Source organism: Colletes latitarsis, unplaced genomic scaffold (assembly GCF_051014445.1).
Source record: "Colletes latitarsis isolate SP2378_abdomen unplaced genomic scaffold, iyColLati1 scaffold0068, whole genome shotgun sequence".
Taxonomy (NCBI): Eukaryota; Metazoa; Arthropoda; class Insecta; order Hymenoptera; family Colletidae; genus Colletes; species Colletes latitarsis.
Window position 1 is genome coordinate 2,501 of NW_027488418.1, and position 10,637 is coordinate 13,137.

General features: G+C 43.8%; 1 non-coding gene across 1 annotated transcript in view; it reads right to left on the minus strand.

The window, feature by feature from the left end:
* The window catches only part of LOC143351087 (small subunit ribosomal RNA), a 1,932-nt gene extending 1,423 nt beyond the window's left edge, over positions 1–509 (minus strand). The window contains exon 1 of the ribosomal RNA XR_013081468.1: positions 1–509. This exon is cut by the window's left edge and continues 1,423 nt beyond it. This is a non-coding gene — a ribosomal RNA (small subunit ribosomal RNA).
* Between the last annotated feature and the right edge of the window lie 10,128 nt (positions 510–10,637).

Here is a 10,637-nt window from a genome sequence, read left to right on the forward strand (position 1 = left end):
GTCACTACCTCCCCGTGCCGGGAGTGGGTAATTTGCGCGCCTGCTGCCTTCCTTGGATGTGGTAGCCGTTTCTCAGGCTCCCTCTCCGGAATCGAACCCTGATTCCCCGTTACCCGTTACAACCATGGTAGGCGCAGAACCTACCATCGACAGTTGATAAGGCAGACATTTGAAAGATGCGTCGCCGGTACTGGAAGACCGTGCGATCAGCACAAAGTTATTCAGAGTCACCAAAGCAAACGATGAACGAACGGACAATAATGCCCGTCCAGACCACCGATTGGTTTTGATCTAATAAAAGCGTTCCTCCCATCACTGGGACGAACTCTGTTTTGCATGTATTAGCTCTAGAATTACCACAGTTATCCAAGTAAATGTGGGTACGATCAAAGGAACCATAACTGATTTAATGAGCCATTCGCGGTTTCACCTTAATACGGCGTGTACTGAGACATGCATGGCTTAATCTTTGAGACAAGCATATGACTACTGGCAGGATCAACCAGGGAACTTGAGTAAAGTTCTTTTGTAATATTCTCTCAATTTTATTCTTCGTCGCCGACTCTGAAGGAGAACGGACGACGACACATAAAAAACTCCTTCTTTCAACATCAAATTTTAGTCTTTCGTTCGAAAGACTTGAGAGCCACCTCTTCCTCTCTTGTGTTATAATATTATATATGTATAGAGAGGGTACCACCAAAAACCCTCTCCTTCGTTTAGTTTCTTTCACTTTTCCGAGAGCTCCCCAAACTCTCGTTTATTTAATTTAATTTCATTTTTCGAGAGAGCGACCACCAACTAACTCTCTTATATTTGCTTTTTCTCGACAGAGCCACCACCAACTAACTCTCTTATATTTGCTTTTTCTCGACAGAGTCACCACCAACTCTCTCTCGTTTATATTTGCTTTTTCTCGACAGAGAAACCACCAACTCTCTCGTTTATATTTGCTTTTTCTCGACAGAGTCACCACCAAACTCTCTCGTTTCGTATTTTACTTCACAACAGAACATTATTGTATAATGGTATCCCACAACGACAAAGTACGTAGAGCTGCGCTCATGCTGAACATCTCGGGCACTTATTCACGCTGGGCATCGATCGTGGAAGCACGTATTGCCAGGCCCGAAGACTAAGCATTCATGCTGGACAAAAACGAGAAAGCGCGTATGTGCTGGTCGAGAAAGCACGTATTCGGCGCCGTACTGTTATGTCGAGGTCAGACACCTGTATTTCATTCTTTGCTCACTTTCCAGAGTACGAACCGTAGTTCCATACAATTTTTGCCTTTTAAGCTACGCTCCGTAGAGTGTAGTGCCAGTTTATGGTTTTCACAAAATTTTCAATCGCTCGGACTGAAGAGTTGATGCTCGGATAGTACGAGTATACATATTTTAAACGTATACAAGTCACCAACGTCACTCGAGACGCTTATACCACTTCAAGAGCCATTCGGTCAAAGACACCGACTCGTGGCAATGCAGTGTGGAGAAAGTCTGGAACGAGCACGATACAGAACAGTCAGGATGAAATCCCGAGGAGCGACGACTGCTTCTCAACCGAGGTCGAAGAATAGCCGTACGCTCGACGCTGCCCCGACCGACTCGACCGGACCGTCGCTTCTCTTATAGGTACCGAGGCGCCCGCCGGAACGCCGGCGACGCACGGGCTTACGCACGGCCGCTTATGGGGGGAACCGCGCGACCCAACCGCCCGCCCGAACGGCCTGTTATAACTTAGAGCGAAAACCAACACCTGTAATTTCCTTAATAATTGAGCTAGGGCAAAAAAAAAAAACGCTATCTTGTAGGAAAAAAGCAGGGGAACACGATGCCGTCGTTAAAAATATAGATTGCCGTGCTCGTTTTCGAGAAAAAAATGAAAAAATGGTCAAAATCGTCGCAGGACAAAAACTCGACACGCTATCTTGTAGGCAAAAATTAGACGAATTCAAAACCGTAGTTAAAAATATCGGTCGTCGCGCTAGTTTTCGAGAAAAAAACAAAAAACGTTCAAAAAATTCGAGATAAAAAAAAAAAAACCAGCCTACCAGATAGAAAAAAATTACACTGAACAAATATCATATAGGTCAAAATATGTGTTAGCGTACTAGTTTTCGAGATATAGACGAAAAACCGTCGCCGCCGATCGGTACGTCGGTCGATGCGAAAGCACCGCGCGACCGAGCGCCCGCCTAAAAGACCAGTTCGAACATACCGAAAAATCAAGAAACCGTAACTTCCTTAATAATTGAGCTAGGACAAAAAATCGACACGCTATCTTGCAGGAAAAAATCCGGGGAACACGATGGCGTCGTCAAAAGTGCAGGTCGTCGAGCTCGTTTTCGAGAAAAAAAAAAAAAATTCTCAAAATTCGACAAAAAAATAAAACGATCAGTGGACCGTGTAGAGAATATAAAACTGCATAAGAATCGTATAGACGAAAATTGGCGTTCACGTGCTCGTTTTTGTGGAAAAAATTAAAAAAGCTCTCAAACTTCGAGATAAAAAAAAAAAAAAACCGTCTACCAGGTAGCCAACGGTAAACGGTACAAGTATCGTACGGGCGAAAACGAGCGTTACCGTGCTCGTTTTCGAGTTATTGACGAAAAACAGCCTGGAGCGATCGGTCCGGCGGTCGACGCGCGAAAGTTTCTAAGTCCGCTCTGCTCCGAAACACCGCTCCGGCGTCAAAAATCGTCGTAGGACAAAAAATAGACACGCTATCTTGCAGGAAAAAATCCGGGGAACACGATGGCGTCGTCAAAAGTGCAGGTCGTCGAGCTCGTTTTCGAGAAAAAAAAAACAAAATTCTCAAAATTCGACAAAAAAATAAACGATCAGTGGACCGTGTAGAGAATATAAAACTGCATAAGAATCGTATAGACGAAAATTGGCGTTCACGTGCTCGTTTTTGTGGAAAAAATTAAAAAAGCTCTCAAACTTCGAGATAAAAAAAAAAAAAACCGTCTACCAGGTAGCCAACGGTAAACGGTACAAGTATCGTACGGGCGAAAACGAGCGTTACCGTGCTCGTTTTCGAGTTATTGACGAAAAACAGCCTGGAGCGATCGGTCCGGCGGTCGACGCGCGAAAGTTTCTAAGTCCGCTCTGCTCCGAAACACCGCTCCGGCGTCAAAAATCGTCGTAGGACAAAAAATCGCCACCCTATCTTGCAGGAAAAAATCCGGGGAACACGATGGCGTCGTCAAAAGTGCAGGTCGTCGAGCTAGTTTTCGAGAAAAAAAAAAAAAAATTCTCAAAACTCGACAAAAAAATAAAACGATCAGTGGACCGTGTAGAGAATCTAAAACTGCATAAGAATCGTATAGACCAAAATTGGCGTTCACGTGCTCGTTTTTGAGAAAAAAGTTAAAAAAGCTCTCAAAATTCGAGATAAAAAAAAAAAAAACCATCTACCAGGTAGCCAACGGTAAACGGTACAAGTATCGTACGGGCGAAAACGAGCGTTACCGTGCTCGTTTTCGAGTTATTGACGAAAAACAGCCTGGAGCGATCGGTCCGGCGGTCGACGCGCGAAAGTTTCTAAGTCCGCTCTGCTCCGAAACACCGCTCCGGCGTCAAAAATCGTCGTAGGACAAAAAATAGACACGCTATCTTGCAGGAAAAAATCCGGGGAACACGATGGCGTCGTCAAAAGTGCAGGTCGTCGAGCTCGTTTTCGAGAAAAAAAAAAAAAAATTCTCAAAATTCGACAAAAAAATAAAACGATCAGTGGACCGTGTAGAGAATATAAAACTGCATAAGAATCGTATAGACGAAAATTGGCGTTCACGTGCTCGTTTTTGTGGAAAAAATTAAAAAAGCTCTCAAACTTCGAGATAAAAAAAAAAAAAACCGTCTACCAGGTAGCCAACGGTAAACGGTACAAGTATCGTACGGGCGAAAACGAGCGTTACCGTGCTCGTTTTCGAGTTATTGACGAAAAACAGCCTGGAGCGATCGGTCCGGCGGTCGACGCGCGAAAGTTTCTATGTCCGCTCTGCTCCGAATCATCGCTCCGGCGTCAAAAATCGTCGTAGGACAAAAAATCGCCACCCTATCTTGCAGGAAAAAATCCGGGGAACACGATGGCGTCGTCAAAGTGCAGGTCGTCGAGCTCGTTTTCGAGAAAAAAAAAAAAAATTCTCAAAATTCGACAAAAAAATAAAACGATCAGTGGACCGTGTAGAGAATATAAAACTGCATAAGAATCGTATAGACCAAAATTGGCGTTCACGTGCTCGTTTTTGAGAAAAAAGTTAAAAAAGCTCTCAAAATTCGAGATAAAAAAAAAAAAAACCATCTACCAGGTAGCCAACGGTAAACGGTACAAGTATCGTACGGGCGAAAACGAGCGTTACCGTGCTCGTTTTCGAGTTATTGACGAAAAACAGCCTGGAGCGATCGGTCCGGCGGTCGACGCGCGAAAGTTTCTAAGTCCGCTCTGCTCCGAAACACCGCTCCGGCGTCAAAAATCGTCGTAGGACAAAAAATAGACACGCTATCTTGCAGGAAAAAATCCGGGGAACACGATGGCGTCGTCAAAAGTGCAGGTCGTCGAGCTCGTTTTCGAGAAAAAAAAAACAAAATTCTCAAAATTCGACAAAAAAATAAAACGATCAGTGGACCGTGTAGAGAATATAAAACTGCATAAGAATCGTATAGACGAAAATTGGCGTTCACGTGCTCGTTTTTGTGGAAAAAATTAAAAAAGCTCTCAAACTTCGAGATAAAAAAAAAAAAAACCGTCTACCAGGTAGCCAACGGTAAACGGTACAAGTATCGTACGGGCGAAAACGAGCGTTACCGTGCTCGTTTTCGAGTTATTGACGAAAAACAGCCTGGAGCGATCGGTCCGGCGGTCGACGCGCGAAAGTTTCTAAGTCCGCTCTGCTCCGAAACACCGCTCCGGCGTCAAAAATCGTCGTAGGACAAAAAATCGCCACCCTATCTTGCAGGAAAAAATCCGGGGAACACGATGGCGTCGTCAAAAGTGCAGGTCGTCGAGCTAGTTTTCGAGAAAAAAAAAAAAAAATTCTCAAAACTCGACAAAAAAATAAAACGATCAGTGGACCGTGTAGAGAATCTAAAACTGCATAAGAATCGTATAGACCAAAATTGGCGTTCACGTGCTCGTTTTTGAGAAAAAAGTTAAAAAAGCTCTCAAAATTCGAGATAAAAAAAAAAAAAACCATCTACCAGGTAGCCAACGGTAAACGGTACAAGTATCGTACGGGCGAAAACGAGCGTTACCGTGCTCGTTTTCGAGTTATTGACGAAAAACAGCCTGGAGCGATCGGTCCGGCGGTCGACGCGCGAAAGTTTCTAAGTCCGCTCTGCTCCGAAACACCGCTCCGGCGTCAAAAATCGTCGTAGGACAAAAAATAGACACGCTATCTTGCAGGAAAAAATCCGGGGAACACGATGGCGTCGTCAAAAGTGCAGGTCGTCGAGCTCGTTTTCGAGAAAAAAAAAAAAAAATTCTCAAAATTCGACAAAAAAATAAAACGATCAGTGGACCGTGTAGAGAATATAAAACTGCATAAGAATCGTATAGACGAAAATTGGCGTTCACGTGCTCGTTTTTGTGGAAAAAATTAAAAAAGCTCTCAAACTTCGAGATAAAAAAAAAAAAAACCGTCTACCAGGTAGCCAACGGTAAACGGTACAAGTATCGTACGGGCGAAAACGAGCGTTACCGTGCTCGTTTTCGAGTTATTGACGAAAAACAGCCTGGAGCGATCGGTCCGGCGGTCGACGCGCGAAAGTTTCTAAGTCCGCTCTGCTCCGAATCATCGCTCCGGCGTCAAAAATCGTCGTAGGACAAAAAATCGCCACCCTATCTTGCAGGAAAAAATCCGGGGAACACGATGGCGTCGTCAAAAGTGCAGGTCGTCGAGCTCGTTTTCGAGAAAAAAAAAAAAAAATTCTCAAAATTCGACAAAAAAATAAAACGATCAGTGGACCGTGTAGAGAATATAAAACTGCATAAGAATCGTATAGACGAAAATTGGCGTTCACGTGCTCGTTTTTGTGGAAAAAATTAAAAAAGCTCTCAAACTTCGAGATAAAAAAAAAAAAAACCGTCTACCAGGTAGCCAACGGTAAACGGTACAAGTATCGTACGGGCGAAAACGAGCGTTACCGTGCTCGTTTTCGAGTTATTGACGAAAAACAGCCTGGAGCGATCGGTCCGGCGGTCGACGCGCGAAAGTTTCTAAGTCCGCTCTGCTCCGAATCATCGCTCCGGCGTCAAAAATCGTCGTAGGACAAAAAATCGCCACCCTATCTTGCAGGAAAAAATCCGGGGAACACGATGGCGTCGTCAAAAGTGCAGGTCGTCGAGCTCGTTTTCGAGAAAAAAAAAAAAAAATTCTCAAAATTCGACAAAAAAATAAAACGATCAGTGGACCGTGTAGAGAATCTAAAACTGCATAAGAATCGTATAGACCAAAATTGGCGTTCACGTGCTCGTTTTTGAGAAAAAAGTTAAAAAAGCTCTCAAAATTCGAGATAAAAAAAAAAAAAACCATCTACCAGGTAGCCAACGGTAAACGGTACAAGTATCGTACGGGCGAAAACGAGCGTTACCGTGCTCGTTTTCGAGTTATTGACGAAAAACAGCCTGGAGCGATCGGTCCGGCGGTCGACGCGCGAAAGTTTCTAAGTCCGCTCTGCTCCGAAACACCGCTCCGGCGTCAAAAATCGTCGTAGGACAAAAAATAGACACGCTATCTTGCAGGAAAAAATCCGGGGAACACGATGGCGTCGTCAAAAGTGCAGGTCGTCGAGCTCGTTTTCGAGAAAAAAAAAAAAAAATTCTCAAAATTCGACAAAAAAATAAAACGATCAGTGGACCGTGTAGAGAATATAAAACTGCATAAGAATCGTATAGACGAAAATTGGCGTTCACGTGCTCGTTTTTGTGGAAAAAATTAAAAAAGCTCTCAAAATTCGAGATAAAAAAAAAAAAAACCATCTACCAGGTAGCCATCGGTAAACGGTACAAGTATCGTACGGGCGAAAACGAGCGTTACCGTGCTCGTTTTCGAGTTATTGACGAAAAACAGCCTGGAGCGATCGGTCCGGCGGTCGACGCGCGAAAGTTTCTAAGTCCGCTCTGCTCCGAAACACCGCTCCGGCGTCAAAAATCGTCGTAGGACAAAAAATAGACACGCTATCTTGCAGGAAAAAATCCGGGGAACACGATGGCGTCGTCAAAAGTGCAGGTCGTCGAGCTCGTTTTCGAGAAAAAAAAAAAAAAATTCTCAAAATTCGACAAAAAAATAAAACGATCAGTGGACCGTGTAGAGAATATAAAACTGCATAAGAATCGTATAGACGAAAATTGGCGTTCACGTGCTCGTTTTTGTGGAAAAAATTAAAAAAGCTCTCAAACTTCGAGATAAAAAAAAAAAAAACCGTCTACCAGGTAGCCAACGGTAAACGGTACAAGTATCGTACGGGCGAAAACGAGCGTTACCGTGCTCGTTTTCGAGTTATTGACGAAAAACAGCCTGGAGCGATCGGTCCGGCGGTCGACGCGCGAAAGTTTCTAAGTCCGCTCTGCTCCGAATCATCGCTCCGGCGTCAAAAATCGTCGTAGGACAAAAAATCGCCACCCTATCTTGCAGGAAAAAATCCGGGGAACACGATGGCGTCGTCAAAAGTGCAGGTCGTCGAGCTCGTTTTCGAGAAAAAAAAAAAAAAATTCTCAAAATTCGACAAAAAAATAAAACGATCAGTGGACCGTGTAGAGAATATAAAACTGCATAAGAATCGTATAGACGAAAATTGGCGTTCACGTGCTCGTTTTTGTGGAAAAAATTAAAAAAGCTCTCAAACTTCGAGATAAAAAAAAAAAAAACCGTCTACCAGGTAGCCAACGGTAAACGGTACAAGTATCGTACGGGCGAAAACGAGCGTTACCGTGCTCGTTTTCGAGTTATTGACGAAAAACAGCCTGGAGCGATCGGTCCGGCGGTCGACGCGCGAAAGTTTCTAAGTCCGCTCTGCTCCGAATCATCGCTCCGGCGTCAAAAATCGTCGTAGGACAAAAAATCGCCACCCTATCTTGCAGGAAAAAATCCGGGGAACACGATGGCGTCGTCAAAAGTGCAGGTCGTCGAGCTCGTTTTCGAGAAAAAAAAAAAAAAATTCTCAAAATTCGACAAAAAAATAAAACGATCAGTGGACCGTGTAGAGAATCTAAAACTGCATAAGAATCGTATAGACCAAAATTGGCGTTCACGTGCTCGTTTTTGAGAAAAAAGTTAAAAAAGCTCTCAAAATTCGAGATAAAAAAAAAAAAAACCATCTACCAGGTAGCCAACGGTAAACGGTACAAGTATCGTACGGGCGAAAACGAGCGTTACCGTGCTCGTTTTCGAGTTATTGACGAAAAACAGCCTGGAGCGATCGGTCCGGCGGTCGACGCGCGAAAGTTTCTAAGTCCGCTCTGCTCCGAAACACCGCTCCGGCGTCAAAAATCGTCGTAGGACAAAAAATAGACACGCTATCTTGCAGGAAAAAATCCGGGGAACACGATGGCGTCGTCAAAAGTGCAGGTCGTCGAGCTCGTTTTCGAGAAAAAAAAAAACAAAATTCTCAAAATTCGACAAAAAAATAAAACGATCAGTGGACCGTGTAGAGAATATAAAACTGCATAAGAATCGTATAGACGAAAATTGGCGTTCACGTGCTCGTTTTTGTGGAAAAAATTAAAAAAGCTCTCAAACTTCGAGATAAAAAAAAAAAAAACCGTCTACCAGGTAGCCAACGGTAAACGGTACAAGTATCGTACGGGCGAAAACGAGCGTTACCGTGCTCGTTTTCGAGTTATTGACGAAAAACAGCCTGGAGCGATCGGTCCGGCGGTCGACGCGCGAAAGTTTCTAAGTCCGCTCTGCTCCGAAACACCGCTCCGGCGTCAAAAATCGTCGTAGGACAAAAAATCGCCACCCTATCTTGCAGGAAAAAATCCGGGGAACACGATGGCGTCGTCAAAAGTGCAGGTCGTCGAGCTAGTTTTCGAGAAAAAAAAAAAAAAATTCTCAAAACTCGACAAAAAAATAAAACGATCAGTGGACCGTGTAGAGAATCTAAAACTGCATAAGAATCGTATAGACCAAAATTGGCGTTCACGTGCTCGTTTTTGAGAAAAAAGTTAAAAAAGCTCTCAAAATTCGAGATAAAAAAAAAAAAAACCATCTACCAGGTAGCCAACGGTAAACGGTACAAGTATCGTACGGGCGAAAACGAGCGTTACCGTGCTCGTTTTCGAGTTATTGACGAAAAACAGCCTGGAGCGATCGGTCCGGCGGTCGACGCGCGAAAGTTTCTAAGTCCGCTCTGCTCCGAAACACCGCTCCGGCGTCAAAAATCGTCGTAGGACAAAAAATAGACACGCTATCTTGCAGGAAAAAATCCGGGGAACACGATGGCGTCGTCAAAAGTGCAGGTCGTCGAGCTCGTTTTCGAGAAAAAAAAAAAAAAATTCTCAAAATTCGACAAAAAAATAAAACGATCAGTGGACCGTGTAGAGAATATAAAACTGCATAAGAATCGTATAGACGAAAATTGGCGTTCACGTGCTCGTTTTTGTGGAAAAAATTAAAAAAGCTCTCAAACTTCGAGATAAAAAAAAAAAAAACCGTCTACCAGGTAGCCAACGGTAAACGGTACAAGTATCGTACGGGCGAAAACGAGCGTTACCGTGCTCGTTTTCGAGTTATTGACGAAAAACAGCCTGGAGCGATCGGTCCGGCGGTCGACGCGCGAAAGTTTCTAAGTCCGCTCTGCTCCGAATCATCGCTCCGGCGTCAAAAATCGTCGTAGGACAAAAAATCGCCACCCTATCTTGCAGGAAAAAATCCGGGGAACACGATGGCGTCGTCAAAAGTGCAGGTCGTCGAGCTCGTTTTCGAGAAAAAAAAAAAAAAATTCTCAAAACTCGACAAAAAAATAAAACGATCAGTGGACCGTGTAGAGAATCTAAAACTGCATAAGAATCGTATAGACCAAAATTGGCGTTCACGTGCTCGTTTTTGAGAAAAAAGTTAAAAAAGCTCTCAAAATTCGAGATAAAAAAAAAAAAAACCATCTACCAGGTAGCCAACGGTAAACGGTACAAGTATCGTACGGGCGAAAACGAGCGTTACCGTGCTCGTTTTCGAGTTATTGACGAAAAACAGCCTGGAGCGATCGGTCCGGCGGTCGACGCGCGAAAGTTTCTAAGTCCGCTTTGCTCCGAAACACCGCTCCGGCGTCAAAAATCGTCGTAGGACAAAAAATAGACACGCTATCTTGCAGGAAAAAATCCGGGGAACACGATGGCGTCGTCAAAAGTGCAGGTCGTCGAGCTCGTTTTCGAGAAAAAAAAAAAAAAATTCTCAAAATTCGACAAAAAAATAAAACGATCAGTGGACCGTGTAGAGAATATAAAACTGCATAAGAATCGTATAGACGAAAATTGGCGTTCACGTGCTCGTTTTTGTGGAAAAAATTAAAAAAGCTCTCAAACTTCGAGATAAAAAAAAAAAAAACCGTCTACCAGGTAGCCAACGGTAAACGGTACAAGTATCGTACGGGCGAAAACGAGCGTTACCGTGCTCGTTTTCGAGTTATTGACGA